Below are 15408 nucleotides of genomic sequence, written 5' to 3'. Positions count from 1 at the left end.
TACTTTTTGAATTAGCAGCAAAACTGAAACTCAGCTAACCTTTGTGCACAAGAGGGGGTTTTTAAGCACCTTGTACAGTCTTGCTCCTGTGGTCTGAAACCAAAGCAGAACATTCTGAGTCAGATATTTAAGCCTTGTACTTATTACTATTCCCACACATTATTTTATTCATTACTTTTTCTGCAAGTCATTGCTTCAACAGAAAAAAGGACAAGAGAAAGGTGTAACTCCAGGTGGATTTGAACCCACGGCATGGGGAGGCCGTTGTACAGTATGTGATGTGATGGGTTTTTTTTGTATACACCTACTTGGCTAAAGACCTTTAGACATCAGAGAGTACAGGCCAGACTCAGTGTGTTCTACCATGAGTCCATAAACAGCTGCTGAGTGCTGCCCCTAGAGCACATTTATCACCCCTGACACCATATGGAGTCCCAGGAAGTCTTGAATAAACACAGTGTGCACACAGCCCACAGACACACACAAAAAAAAACACATTTGCACACAGTGTGCAGGTAAACAAAGACAAATACACACAGGCTGTTGAAAAATTAAACCTAGTTATTGGCACATAAAAGCTTACAGCAAACACACACAGGTATGCGTGTAAAGCCATCTATGAATTGTACATATTAGGGCTGCGCAATATTAGGAAAACATGCAATAACGTTGTTGAATATTGCGATGACGATATGACTTGCGATAAATAAACAAATACTTAAGTATACAATGTTTATGTATTTCTGCTTTGGATTTGCTGCTAACATGGACCCCAGACAGTGAGTAGCTTATACAGACACTGGGGGAAAAAAGATAAGCATTGTTTCAATTCAAAGAACACGGTTTTATTGAAAAAATTCCACCTGGCTTCAGCTGCTATATTAACAATTAACCAACTTAGTTGCATGGCTCCCCAGTTTCTTGATCACTTTAGCGAAACATCTTAATGCCTTCCTTAAAAAATGTTCTGCTTCTCGATAAAAAAATGTCCCTTACCAGCTGGTTTGTTTAACTAAATAAATAAAAATCTGATAATAAGTTAAATAATTTCAAATTTTACATGAATGTAAACATAATTTCAACCCAACTGTAATGTCTGTCATTGCAATTGTCTATTATTTTCTCTTCTCACCAAGGGTATGAGGGTGTTGCAGTATTAGGGGGATGAGTTGTTTAAGTAGAGTACAAAACCTTTTTGGAGCCAACTTGACTCCGTTCGGACCAGTGTTCATTTTGGCAGCTATTTTAGATTTAGTCTTAGCCTTAGTCTTTAGACAAAAATGCCTGTTAGTTTTAGTCACATTTTAGTCTTTTCTGCCATTTATAGTTTTAGTCTAGCTTTAGTCGACGAAAAATCTAAACATTGTAGTCTAGTTTTAGTCACACTTAAGTCTTTGATTTCTTGCAAAACATTTTCTCTCTTTAAATAATTAATGTTGTCGATCAGATATATCGGTATCAGGGCTACCATATCATCTATGTGTAACCATACACTGTATTATATTTACTAAAATCATGATTTAATCATGTATTTGTTTTCTTTCTTCCCATTACTCTCCCCTAAGAAAAACAACCAATAAAAGTTGTTTTCATTTACTTTTAAACAAGCCTACACATTCCAACACATTAGACGGCAGTGTGCGATCCATCATATAGAGAAGAAGAGCAAGTGCAGTTGCAGCAAGCCCAGCTAGCTAGTTACAACAAGTGCTGCTGCAACAAGCTAACCAGAGAGTAAAAATGGCGTCACCTGTGTGGATGTTTTTCCCTGTTTCAGAGCAGGATAACCTGACTGCAACTTGCAAAATGAGTTGCAAGTATTTCCAGAGAGGAATAAATTCCCCAAGTTTGAACACAATGAGATATTCAAGACGAAGATTAATTCAAAGCAGCCTTAGCTGTAGCTACAGCACTTGATGAACCACCTTTATTCGAGGAGGACCAAGAATTTTGCCAGCTAATGGCCTATCCTACAGTATTTCAAGTCCCTGCTACTTTTCAGAAGTATCCCTACCTGCCCTGTTTGATGTGATCTGTACATATTCACAGTTCGCTCAACAATGTCAGTGATGTAAGTTTTACCACAGATATACTTCGGAAATTAGCCTAGTGTTTATGTTTAATTTGATGACCCAATGGCTGGATGAAGACTTAAATGTGAAAAAGAACATTATTACATGAACAGGAGCGTTGCAGTTCACTGTAAAAAAATATAAAAATAAAATTTAAGAGTCAGAAATGTTAAAAAAAAGTGATTTCAGTTAGAATTGGTAAGTAAAGTATATATATATACACTACAAGTCAAAAGTTTGGACACACCTTCTAATTCATTGTTTTTTATTTATTTTGGATATTTTCGACATTGTAGTTTAATACTGAAGACATCAAAACTATGAAATAATCTGGTTTTACCATAATATGGATTACAACAGTCGTCAAATAGGGCTATCCATTGTGTACTAACCCTACCTCTGAACAACACAACTGATGGTCTCGAACACATTAAGAAGGCAAGCAATTCTACAAATGAACTCTTGACAAGGCTCATGTTAATTAGAAACCATTCCAGGAGACCACTTCAAGAAGTAGACTGAGAGAATACCAAGAGTGTGCAAAGCTGTCATGAAGGAAAAAGGGGGCTACTTTACAGAATCTAAAATATAAAACATGTTCTGGTTTGTTTAATGCTTTTTTGTTAATTAAATAATTCTGTATATGTTCTTCCATAGTTTTGATGCCTTTGGTATTAATCTACAGTGTTTCAAATAAATAGAATAAATACAAAATGTTGAATGAGAAGGTGTTGCCAAACTGTTGACTGGTAGTGTATGCATCTTTGCTTGCTAAATCTTAGCCTCTCTTACCCTCAGGTGTGCATAAACTACAAATTTTAGAGTACAAAAAACATCAATAATCTTAACGGTGTCAGCCACCATGAGCAGATTATTATCTGCATCCTTTAAAAATAAATCCATATGGTGCATCCCTTTTCCCTAATATACCAACAAACACACATAATTGTACACATATGCAGTACTTTATTTAATTTTAATTTTAATGTTTCAAAATTTTCTGAATTGCCTCCAACCTCAGACTTGCATTGAATCACTGTATCATGTTGTTTGAACTGTCTCATTGTCTAGCTTCTTGGTCGTGGTATCTCACCAATAGAAAAGAATCAGTATATTTAATATTTTTTCCAGTATCGGCACATTTTGCAAATCTCTTTCCTCTCTGGGTGTCGATCTTTGACTTAAAACAAGAGAGAACTTGCACATAAAGGACACACATAACTCTTTGTCAGTGACCGTCTATCTCTGCTTGTGCTGCTTCTCTTATTTCCCTGAGGACAACTCCGCAGAGCCAATTGGAGCAGTTACACATGTCGACACTTCCATGCAACCATTTACCACCACACACCCGCCCAGTGGCTCTTTTCATTAGCTTTACAGTCTGTAACTCGCACGCAGACACACACACGATACACAAACACCGTAAATTCACACAAAAGGACTCACACACACACACTTACAGACCAACTTAGCTGTCTCATTTTACACACATGCTTTCACACACACTCCCCTCTACTTTAATCTTTACAGCAGGCAGAATCTATGAGTGATTTATTTTCAACCATTCCCTGGGGGTTATACGGGACTGAGCCTGTACTCAATCTGATCACAGTGCTCGCTCTCTATGTCAGCACTTTATGAATCCTCCCCTTCATCCCGGGTTTGTCTGTGTATGCATGTGTGTTTGCAAGCAAGCTAATGAGGGATGTGGAGAGAGTGATAGGGAGGAGAGAAGTGGCAAGAAGGAGGGGGGGCAGAGGAAGATGAACTGGTGCTGTGATGAGTGCATATACTGTAAGTTAGCAGACTTTCTCAAGCACAGGCCCCGGTGGTTTCGGGTGAGTCACTCTCTGCACTTGCAAGCTTGCATCCCATCTTACATGCTACGATATGCAACACAGTTTCTCAGTGTGTGTGTGTGTTTGGGTGTGTAATTTTTTTTGCAAAGCCAGAAGAAAGCACAACATAAAACTCATTTGCCCGTTAAAAGCTAAGCTCCGGCACAACAAAGCCAAAAGCACGACACACCCTTAAACCGCTACGCTAGCATCCCCCATTCACATCCCAGTATAATTTAGATGACTGTGTCTAATTTGCACTGGATATTCCATTTCCATTTGAAAGGTGGTTAGTGCCCATTGAGCAGTGTTATCGTGGCTGTGCAGACACAGAGAGAGGCTTCCCCGCCTCTCCCAGCCTCAGTCTAGAAGCCATCGATTTGATTCAGTCTTAAAAGCCGGGTCAACCTCAACAATGGCGGCTTATGGAAAAACCATTACCCCAGGTGAATTGTGAAATGTTAACCTACATACATGTTTGCCATCACCATCCGTCTTCTCTCATCTTACCCTGAACGGCGGCACTGCAGATGGCGAGGAGACAAGAAAGAAAGAGAGGGAAGAGATCTGTGGGTTGCTTCTCAATGGAGTGTGCAGGCTCCTCTCTAGGTGAGTCATGCTGCCTTTTATTACACTTCTTGTCCGAGGCCACCTACCTTACACCTCCACTCCTGCACAGCTCCTGCCAAGTTACTACGCCTGCTCATCCATTACACTCCTCACAGCCTCTGACACTGAAGAAAAGTAGCAGATGACTAATTTGAAGCAAGCGCTGAGAATGACGAGTGGTGTTTGAGGCAGAAAGCTATAACTCACGCTGAGTACAAAATAAACATTATCATTTTATGTCTTTCACCTTGTTGAGTCGTGTTAGGTGGTGAGAAAAGAAAGGCACGTCTATTGTGGCAGGACAGACCTCCAGTGTGCTGGTATTCACCAAGTTCAGTTGTAAGTGCTTTCACGACCACACACCTACAACACATCTCAACATTAGTGATTCAAGTGTTTAATGGAGGCTTTGGGTGTCTTTATGTTCATGCCATATGGATCGGCACATATGTGAAGGGGTGCAGGCTGAAACCCAAAACTAGGTTGTCTCAGGTGTGACTCCACCTGAGCTGATTATGATGCAGACTGAGCTTAGAATGAGAAATGACAGGGGGATGTGAAGGGTGGCTTGAACATACAGAGTGGAATGAGTTGACTTGGTAACAAGAAAGCTTGTAAGGGGTTTAGGGTGTGGCCTTTTTCCTGTAAGTACAGCCCTTTCCATATTGCAATTCTATACCAGTGACAACACAGTTTCATTTTGGCAGAAAAAATCGCAAGACTGATGTCTCAGGGAGTTAACACACTGCTTTACGGCAGTGTGGATAAGGCATGACAACTGGAGCTCTACATAGACATGTACACGGCACAATTCTGACTTTATACATCTATCTATCTATCTATCTATCTATCTATCTATCTATCTATCTATCTATCTATCTATCTATCTATCTATCTATCTATCTATCTATCTATCCTTGAGCTGGCTGTCCATGCAGCTTAAAGTGATCAATTTCCTTCATAACTGGCAGAAAATAAAGTAATCAAGGGGTTTGTTAAAAATGTCTGTATCTGACAGACTATTCTATAAGAGTAGTGACTGCATAAACAATGTGCAGTGTAGAAAGAGATGCAGTTTTGCAGTTTTGGACCTTTAACCTTTGTTGGATGGCTTGAGAGAGACAGGTAATGTGGGAAGAGAAGAAGAATGGGACCAACCAGTGCGACAAGGTCTGCGGTTTCCATACATGGGGTGCAAGCTCCAACAACCCGGCCTCTTTTTTTTTTACATTGTTTTACAAACATTATATTTTTCCAATATATTTTCTTTATTTGTTTTACTACTATTTTCAACAGAGTCTCCTTTTCCATTGTATGTATACAGTGCCCCTGCCCTGTTGGAATGTCTAAATTGCCTGCTATTGTGTCATACTATAAGGTATATTATTATATTATTATAATTATGTCCATTAAATATCCATGTGGGTGCAAATTATAGATGCATGTAAAGTTTACTGTAATAATTTTATGCAACTACATGCTCAGCTTTATGGCTGAAACCACCAATTACTGCTTATTTTCATTCTCCATTTATGTTGTTCATTAACCCGTGGATAAGTTATATTCTTGATTTGTTGTTTTGTTGTCAAAATGTCTGAATTAACATTCAAACAGCAGGGGAAAAATACGAAGATTTACCCTTCTGTACCATAAAAAAGCTTTAAATCTTCACTAACAGCAGCTATAACCAGTAACAGATTAGAACATGATATTAAAAAATCTAAATGATGTATATCTACATGAAGGGCTGTGGTGGAGTTAGTCCTGTTAAGCATGAGGTGATGAGAAAACCTCACAGAGACAAAAATACCATCACATTAATATTTTACAGGAATTACTGCTCAGCATGAAAGCAGCACCTCATACCAGCAGTGTTTATACCTGGTGTTTGACCTGCAGGCCTCGCGTGTTTGATGCCACTGAGAAGCATGTGTGTGTAAAACAGTGTGTATTGGGTTAATATAGTGCACAGGTCCGGCTAATTAGGCTACTGCACAGTTTGGATAATTGGGTTAGCAGTGATCCAATGACAGCTACCACGCTGACAGATCCCAGCTTGCTATTGATCAGACGGGTGAGTGAAGGGCAAAAACACAGCAGGTGCTTTCATTAAACAAGCACAAGCGCATGAAAACACAATGAACTGCACTTAGACGTACGCGTGTCAGATTACGTTGCACGGTTAAACTCTGACAGAGACAGAACGACCATGTATAGTTCCTTTGAAATAAAAAAAAGGGCCTATAGCGCTGTATACTTCAAATATCATCGAAAATGTCTCAATAAATGTGGATTTTTTAAGCGCGTTTGCATGAAAGAGAAGAAAAAGTGTGCGAGAGACAGAGAGAAAGACAGAGACCACTTGGGACCTCAGCTCTCTTTCATGTGGAGGTGAATGCATAAATAATAAAATTAAATCATCAAAAACAGCCCAAAATAGTCTGAGCTCTTCTACCAATAAAATACACACAGAACATATTGTATGTTTCAGTCTTCAAAGTTATCCTGCCCTTCTTCAAATTGATAATGTACATACGTCAAGATGATCTATTTTGGGGGGTTGTAAAACAGAGTAAAACACCTCTAATTTAAACATGTTGTTTTACTATAAAAACTAACAGATAAGTTGTCAGAGGCGTGGATGTTTTTCTTTATGCTTCTGATGTTCTGCCTGTTTCTGTGGCAACCCATTATCTGATGGTAGCTACAAGGTGCAATCTGCAAGGTGTCTGGGGAGCAGAGCACTAAATAAAGACATTTTCAAGGTTTTCAGGCAAGAGCAAATCTCAACCCCAGTTGTGTCACTTCACTTCCTCGCTTAACACTATCTGCTGCCTCTTAAAATAGCTCAGCGTTTCTCTGAAGCCACGACTTAACACCGAGATAGACAGATGGGGTGCGTGCAGCAAAAGAGAGAGTGTCAATGCAAAAAACACCCTGCAACATCCATGCTGCGACAAGCGCACAAACCCACCGTGAGATCTGGAGATTTGTTTTGTGTGATCCTGTTATGTGGTGTCTGATAGGTAGTCTGACTTTCTGCTTAAGTTTCGTACTTGCTGCGTATCTTTCCATATAGGAAGATCACACAGCTGGGGAAGTGGCTCTGCACTAAAGTTTATGACCTTTTTAACACTTATTGAAACCTAAAATAACTTCATAAAAAACAAGGGATGCACTGTTCTATCTATCTAAGTAGCTTGTAGCGGGTTTATCTAGTCTCTGGAGTGCCAGTCAGCATCAAGTCTGACAAATTAAAGAATTACCAACAAAACAAATATTAATTAAACCCATACAAAAATAACCAAATCAGGCAATGCACATTCGGTGATTGAAGGCTCTTCAGATGTAAAAACCCACACAATTCCATAATTGTGTGGAAAACTCACAGGATAATCCACGGCCAATGCAGACTGCTCCCCTGCACCCTCAACATGTAACACGGACTACACTGCACGCACTATCCCGAGGGAAGCCGGCGTTTCTTCACTGCTTTTTCACACATTGGTAACGCACTCTTTCCAAAATGCTTCTGGGAGGCAGGATTTGGATAATGCGCCCCTTTTGATACATTGGGATTGGACTGGAGACTGAAGGTTGGTGTGGATGAAATGATGAATGGACGAATGAACTGGACTATGGGTGGTGATGCAATTGTGACGTCGTAGCATGGATGTTGGGGCCTTACAAGCTGTGTCAGTGGATACTTGTCCTGTTGTCTGATGTTGGCCTATCTGCATATTATTTGGCATTTAGGAACTCAGAAGTATTCACATATGCACAAAAACCCTGAAAACGTACCAAATTCTTAGGTTGAGCTGCATGTGTGAACATTTAAAAACTGAAATTTTCACTCCTATTTTCCCTGACTAATTCCTGCCAGCTCTCTCGTATAATTCTTGCAAGAAATCGGGGTTCGCCAAGGTGAAAATGCAGCAGTAAATATTGGGAAATTAACCTGAAGAGCAACACACAACAGGATGAATAAAATAAATAAGAGTTTAAAAAAGAGAATCATTTTCAAAATGTAAAAAGCAAAAAAACCCAACGGTGTAAAAAAACTCACTGAAGTGAAGGTCTCGTTGTAATTGAAATGTCCTGAGTCTCCACCTGCTCCCCCTCCACCTGCTCCCCCTCCACCAGCACCCCACCACACTCATCCAACAGGGAACGCTGTGAAGGACATGAATGATCAAGCTACTTTGAAAATATTTCAGGGCCACAGCTCATGACATTTCTGGAATATTTAAGGAGTGCATAATCGGAAGAGGCTTTACAGTCACTTTATTGATGTGATTTATGTCACATCAATTCAATGTTAGAAGCTAGAAGGCCTTGTGTTTCAGTTTACTACAAGGTTTGGATTTTCTACAAAGGGAAAGGAAATAATCTAAGAATTAAAGCTCCTCTGTGGAATTTCTGGTTTGTGTTGATTTGGTGCCCTTGTTGATGAAGCAGTACCCTCTCTCTTTGTTCTAATGATGTCCTGTAAATGTGTATTTTTCTGTTTCTTAACCCTCAAATGTATCACCCATTGAGTGTCTGTGTTCTCTGTGGAAAAAAGTCGTCTGTTTCAGCAGCATTCAGTTAATCACTTAGTGTGACACCTACTCCCCCGCCCATGGTTTCAGATGCTAAAATAACCGTACAGAAACAGTCAATCTTCTTCTTCATGGTCTTGATGGCTTTTGCAGGTCATAAAGAGGCAAAATATTCATTTCAGTGTGTTTAATAATCAACCCAAAATTCCTTATAGGAGTTTTAACAACACCAAACACCTGTTAATTATTTACCAGTAGCAGAATTAGCTATTGGCTACATTGTTATTTCTGACATAAAAAACAATATCAGCTCAAATTTTTTAATCCTTAAAAAGTGTCAATCACACATTGAAAAAGGTACTTCCAAATGTTTTAAGTTTGGTACTGAAAGCTATAATCTAAATGGATTAGTCTTGTTTCAGCTTGTTTTGATTTTTGCCGTGAACTATTCCTTATAGACGAAGGCAGCCTCTGGAGTGGAGTTCAGCTGATGTGATCTCTCTTTCCACAAGCAACTCTTATTAAGAAGCACCACTAAAAGCTGGCGGATTCTCTTACTAAACCAATCAATATAGGATCTGCCTCGCCATGGTCCCCAGAGCCCTCGACTCCACCCTTCATTCTTCCCTTCCTCCAGCTCTCACTGTCACTACTGTTTCACTCATTCATGGCAGGAAGAAGGGTGGATGCTGCGGCGTGGATGTGAGCTTGCTTCACACTCGAGACTATAGTCTGATACCGAATGCAGTGCTATCTCAAACCTCAGGAGGTGAAACAGGTGAAAACGGTCCTCGGCGGTAGAGGCGAGGAGCAAACCGCCTGATAATGAATAAATGAACATGGCAGTCAGTATGAACGCCTCGCTGTCCTCACGCTCTCTGAACGCAGAGCCTGATCCTCCATCGCTAACACCTGTGTGACTGTCAGAGGAATCAATAAACAGCTACTGTTGCAAAGGTGAGCTCGTCCACCAGGGTGCACACAGCCAGCTGTCTGTGTCTCAAACAGGAAGACACACCTCATATCCATGTTAATGCTACAACTGTGCTGCCAATTAGCCAGAAAACGTGCAAATAAAGGCATTCTGTTGATATTCAAACACAAACAGATGGCTCAGGAAGGTGTGGAGAAGCACAAATATTACTGCACAAACACACACACACTTCATTACATCCTGTTCATATAATGTTCCTCAACCAGCCTGCTTCTTTTTCATCAATCCTACACTGTACAGTAACACATTGCATTACAACGTTCACCCAGGCAAAGACATACGTTACTGTCAATGTAACTGTACCTTGTAAGACAGGTGAAAAATTACAGATACAAAGGGAGACTCTGTAATCGGGGAGATAAAAACTGAACAATTCCACTTTTCAAACAGCAGAGGACAACTTTTGCTTTGACTTCTCTTGCTCTACATCAATACTTCTGCCATGTATGGGCCCCGTCCAAAAGGGATTTCTGGTGACAAGGTAAAGCACCAGAACATTTCCAAACAGAGCAAACGCTTACAAAAAGGAGGGTGCTTTGGTTGGAGTTTGTTAAGTAAGGGATAATGTATGGTTAGCAGGTTGTTATGGGAAAAAGAATCCCGACAGGGTGAGACAAGACCGCCGAGCAGCGAAAGCTACTAACTTAAAATACAAACACGTTGTCAGAAAACAATGATTGATTTAAAGTGATTTATGTACGCAGCTTATAAAAATAGTCCCAGTGATTCCTCGTCAGTTAGCGTTCCATGGTGATGGATTGCTGAAACTGTCCTCATTCAGCTCTCCTTCTTCTCTGAGCTCTGCGGTTCACACACCTCTAAAAATAAACAAATGTCACAACTTTGAACCCTGCTGCTATTATCATCACCTCTCATGGTTTAAATTTCTTTATAGAGACCGGTAACGTAAAGTTTCTCTCACCTGCTCTGCTCCCGTTGCTAATATTGCTGGACAGGATCCAATTTGTAAAAGTCTGTAGCCTGCTGATTTAGAATGCTAACCAAAGCTAACGTTTTAGCCACATTGCTTACTAATATGACGCTAACGGAAGCTAATGGTTCCCCCTCCCCTTACAGTCTGTGGTGTCAACAAGCAGAAGCTAAATGTGTCTGAACTCTTTTCGGTGGATTGATTTGACATGACGTGTGATCAGTTTGCCTCTGGCATTGCTCATGTTAGTGAATGTTAATAACCGCTGTCAAGGAGTTTTGACCAATCAGAATCAAGCTTATTACACAACCGGAAGATCAGTAAGAAAGCCGGGTAATAAAGTTAGCTTAATAACCTGGTAGAGCTGGATCTGTTGGAAGCCTAGCATCCATTCCTGTTCTCCTGCTGGTTCCTAAACAAAAGGGCTGAGTTGACCGGGATTCCTTGTGTCTAATACACTAAACGTGTTGTCACATAACAAACAACGTAACACAACAATTGTATTACGACACCATTATTACAACGTTACAACAATGTAACAGGAAAATTAAGTCCCAGTGATGCTGATTTGATGAACAAGATGCCTGCTGACTTGAGGTCTATGAAAACTTGAAGTACTTGTTATTTCAGAGCGGTCTTTTGTCTCCTGTGTGTTCTAGATTTAATGAAATAGGTCAGGGTTGTTACCATGATACCTGAACCTGTGTTCTATTGGTTTTTAAACTAAGTTTTTTCTGATCTCATTTGTTTCTTGATTTTTACTGTAAAGCACATCAAGTGTGCATGTATGAAATGTGCTCTACCAATAAAACTGAATTTAATTAAATTGAATTGATCAGAGTTGAACGTCACAGATTTCATTACATCATAAATTACGACAATGTAACAGACACCATAAGAGCATAGGCCTCTTCTTCAGTGGGTGCTAATACATCCCACATTTTTACTGATGATTGTTTCTTTATCTGTTTTCATTCACTCCTGTAACTTTTTGATCGAATGGAAGAACTGATGCATCCTTCAGAATAAAAGCACATTTGTAATTTAAGCAGGAAATGAATTAACTGGACACTAGGCAGTAAAAGGGCAAAATAAAAAGCATAAGAAATTAAGTTTTCGGAGGTAAGCTCTTCTCCAAGGTTTGACCATAAACTAAGTTTTTACCTATTATCGTGAGGCAGATTGTGTTTGTCTTGTGAGCTGAGGGTATTGTTTTATGTCCCTGTGCATTACAAGCCACATTTGGATAAATGATCCCTCATACAGTTATTCGTCAGCAAGTAAAAAGTTACTTTCTCTTTTGTTCTGAGAATTATAATTTTAGCTTCTGCACATGATGGCATCAGAAAAGCTATCATCACCTCATGCAGCAGGCCCATTTCTTACAGCAGCTGGGTTTTCTACCTGATCATTTGAGCTTCATAACTGTCTACCTCTGCTCTGGTTTGTTGACACTCTGTACTTAGATGAAATGTGACTTTGTAAGGTTGAAGTCTGGCGCAAAGTCTGAGGAAACACACCTTTAACCAGAAAGTCACTGGTTCTGCTGCTCAACCCAAATCAGAGCATGAAAAGCAGTTACATAACTCTTCCCCCTTTCCTTAAAGTGAGAGCAGGCGATATTTTTATAAGTATGCCGATCTAACAGCGTAAAAACCCAAAGCAGAAGTGCCACAGAGAGGAGCATCCTGTCTCCGCTAATGAGACCCAGATGATTCCCTCTGTTTGCGCAGATTAAACTGTTGTTGGTATAAACACTTCTCCACCCACAAAAAGTGACAAACTCCAACTTTAAGAATGAAAAACAAAAATGGCTCTTCTTTTTTTTTCTGCTTAGTAATAGAGGACCCTGCTGTAGCTGTAGCTGTGAGGCCTTTTTGTTGTGGCTCTGATGGTGAGCAGGGCATTGAGGTCACTGTGTTTTGTTTTCACAGAGCTGAAAGAGGTCAGGATACATTAAGTCGAATTTCACAAGGTCAATAAACACCAAAAGATTGATTTGACATTACTTAAAATAGTGGCTCTGCTCTGTTATCAACTTGGTAACTGCACAAACAGAAGGACGGGAGGCCACATTGGTGGACAGTTCATCCATATTTTGTCTGTTGTTAACTCTCACTTTTTGGACCTGGCATCAAAGCTATGCAGCTAAAGTGAATTTACTGCAACTCCCCTTTGTGCTCGGTCTGATACAGAGGGCCAAAAATGTCATTTTCCAAATAATAAACACCTGCTGAGGGGCTTTTCCTGCAACATTTTTCTCTGTTGTTGCACCAAAAACTCTCCGACTCATCTGGATGAAAATATATTGCATCTGTTGCACGATGAAAATGATTTTGAACCCAGTTTTCAAAAGCTGGGACTGTATTCAGTGTGTTTGAGAGGCAAAAACTGGGGCTGCAGAAACACCTACACATGCTCAAATGTTCAAAGAGAAGAGGAATGGGTGACAGGGGCAGTGATCAATGATAAGTAAGAAGCCAAACACACATATATACATAAATAAAAGATTTACATCATCATCAGAGGGCTAAAGAAATCAAAGAGTAATACCAACTATGAACGGTGAAAGGACTATCCCCTCGATGAAAGCTTAACGTGTGTTTTTAAGCTTCACAGGATGATGATAAAGATTTTTAAAACTGGTCAACCCGGGTGGGCTGCGCAAGAATAATACCGACCATTTTTCTTCTTTCTTTTTCTAATCCCTGTAAGATCGCCATCCAAGATCAATGACTTCAGCCACTCACATCTGACAACTTGCAGCAGCCGACACGTGCTCTGCTGCAGGTGATCAGAGACAGAGAGAATGAGAAGTTACAAAACGTACCTCCTAGGAATGCATCAACTGAGGTGTGATGTCTCATGTTGAAAATGAACCTTCTGATACCGCTGTTTTAAAAGTTACTGCAGCTGCAGATGTTATTCTGCACTACAGTTGCAGAATGACAGGATTGTTGTGAAACGCTATATCTCCTGTTGTGAGAATGTAGTCTTTCTGAGAAAAAACTTTGTGGCTTTGTGGCCAACTTTATATGAAATGTTGCTGATTAACTGTCAAAAGATGTGACAAGTACAGAAAAGATAAACGGTAGGAGGTGAGGCAGGACAAGTCGCTGCCTGTATAAAGAGAGGAGAGCTGTAGGTTAGGTGAGTGCTTCTGAAAGAACTGAAAAAGAGCAGGTTAAAGTGGTTTGTGATCAACCACTTAAATCACACACTAGTACAATATTTTTCAATAAAGACCCCCTGCTGCCAACACAGGTACAGCAGGCTTACACTCAAGCCTTCTGTTATACCAAAATATCCACAAACTGCAGAAAACACGGAAGTAATCTCAGTGACATCGCCCGTTGGTTTGTGAAGAGTTGTCATGAAGCCCAAAGATCCTATTGCTTGTATTATGTTGCATAATACCATGTTGTATTGTATCATCTAATATTGTTTCTTATCGTATCGTATCTTTTCGTATCATATAATATCGTTACTTATGTTGTATCGTGTAGTGTTGTGTTGTTTCGGGTTGTATCAAATCCTTCCTTGCTTAGCTCCGCTCGAGTGGCTGCTTGTTGCAGTAGCTCTCTCTTCGTTGTTCTTTTTTTCATTTTTTTTTTTCATATCTGTTTAGTTATCTTTGTATTTGGAGCCTGTCACGACTTTTAATGACTCATTTGTTGGCCATAGACACCAAACTTGCTACATTTGCAGTGGTGTTTTTGCTATTTTTGTTCCTGTGGGTGTCCGGAGATCCTGCGTTTAACTATGGTAACATTGTTTACATACGAGATCAGCTGTTAGCAGCCTGTAGCATGTTGATGCTAAACGATAATAGGTCCGATGTTCCCTGCGAGCTGAGGAGAAGGAGGCAAGGACGACGTGCTGGTACTGAGGTGCAAGCTAGAAAAAGACGACATCTACCTGTCCTTCCACCTACCATTATGGGGAATGTAAGATCTATCTATGATAAGGTGGACGAGCTAACCCAGCACCAGAGTAGCATCATTCAACAGAGCTAACACCGGACACGAATGCCACATTGGAAGGATTTCACCTGCTGTGGGAGGACAGGATACAGGAGAGCAAGACTGAACTAACTGGTGAAGGGGCCAGCTCAGTCCTGGACCCTGTGGAGGTGGTGGCTGACAGGAGAATTATGGCCAAGCTGTTGGCTCTGATGAATATTTCTTATCTATATATATTCTTGTTGAAATTCTTGTACTGTACACCTTTTTGTTTGCTGCTGTAACTCCATGAATTTCCCCGTTGTGGGATGAATAAAGGAGTATCTTATCTTATCTTATGGTGTCGTATTGTGTCGTATGGTATTGTATCATATCGTATTAAATCGTATCGTTTCTTATCATATCGTATCATGTTGATTTGGGTCGTATCATAGCGTGTCGTATTGTATCATATTGTGTCG

The 15408-nt window shown here is 40.1% G+C and overlaps 1 protein-coding gene across 6 annotated transcripts in view; it reads right to left on the bottom strand.

Moving 5' to 3' along the window:
- LOC117820936 (AF4/FMR2 family member lilli) overlaps positions 1–15408 on the bottom strand; it is a 56788-nt gene that overhangs the window by 34802 nt on the left and 6578 nt on the right. For 2 of the 6 annotated variants that reach the window (XM_034694885.1, XM_034694890.1), the window contains exon 1: positions 8586–8692. The exons of the other annotated variants lie outside the window; for them this stretch is intronic. The gene's annotated coding sequence lies outside the window, so the exon portion shown is untranslated. Of the gene's footprint in view, positions 1–8585; positions 8693–15408 lie in introns of those variants that run through there. 6 annotated transcript variants of the gene reach the window in all.

The sequence above is a fragment of the Notolabrus celidotus genome, chromosome 11 (assembly GCF_009762535.1).
Source record: "Notolabrus celidotus isolate fNotCel1 chromosome 11, fNotCel1.pri, whole genome shotgun sequence".
Lineage (NCBI taxonomy): Eukaryota > Metazoa > Chordata > Actinopteri > Labriformes > Labridae > Notolabrus > Notolabrus celidotus.
This window is presented reverse-complemented; position numbering and strand designations above follow the sequence as displayed.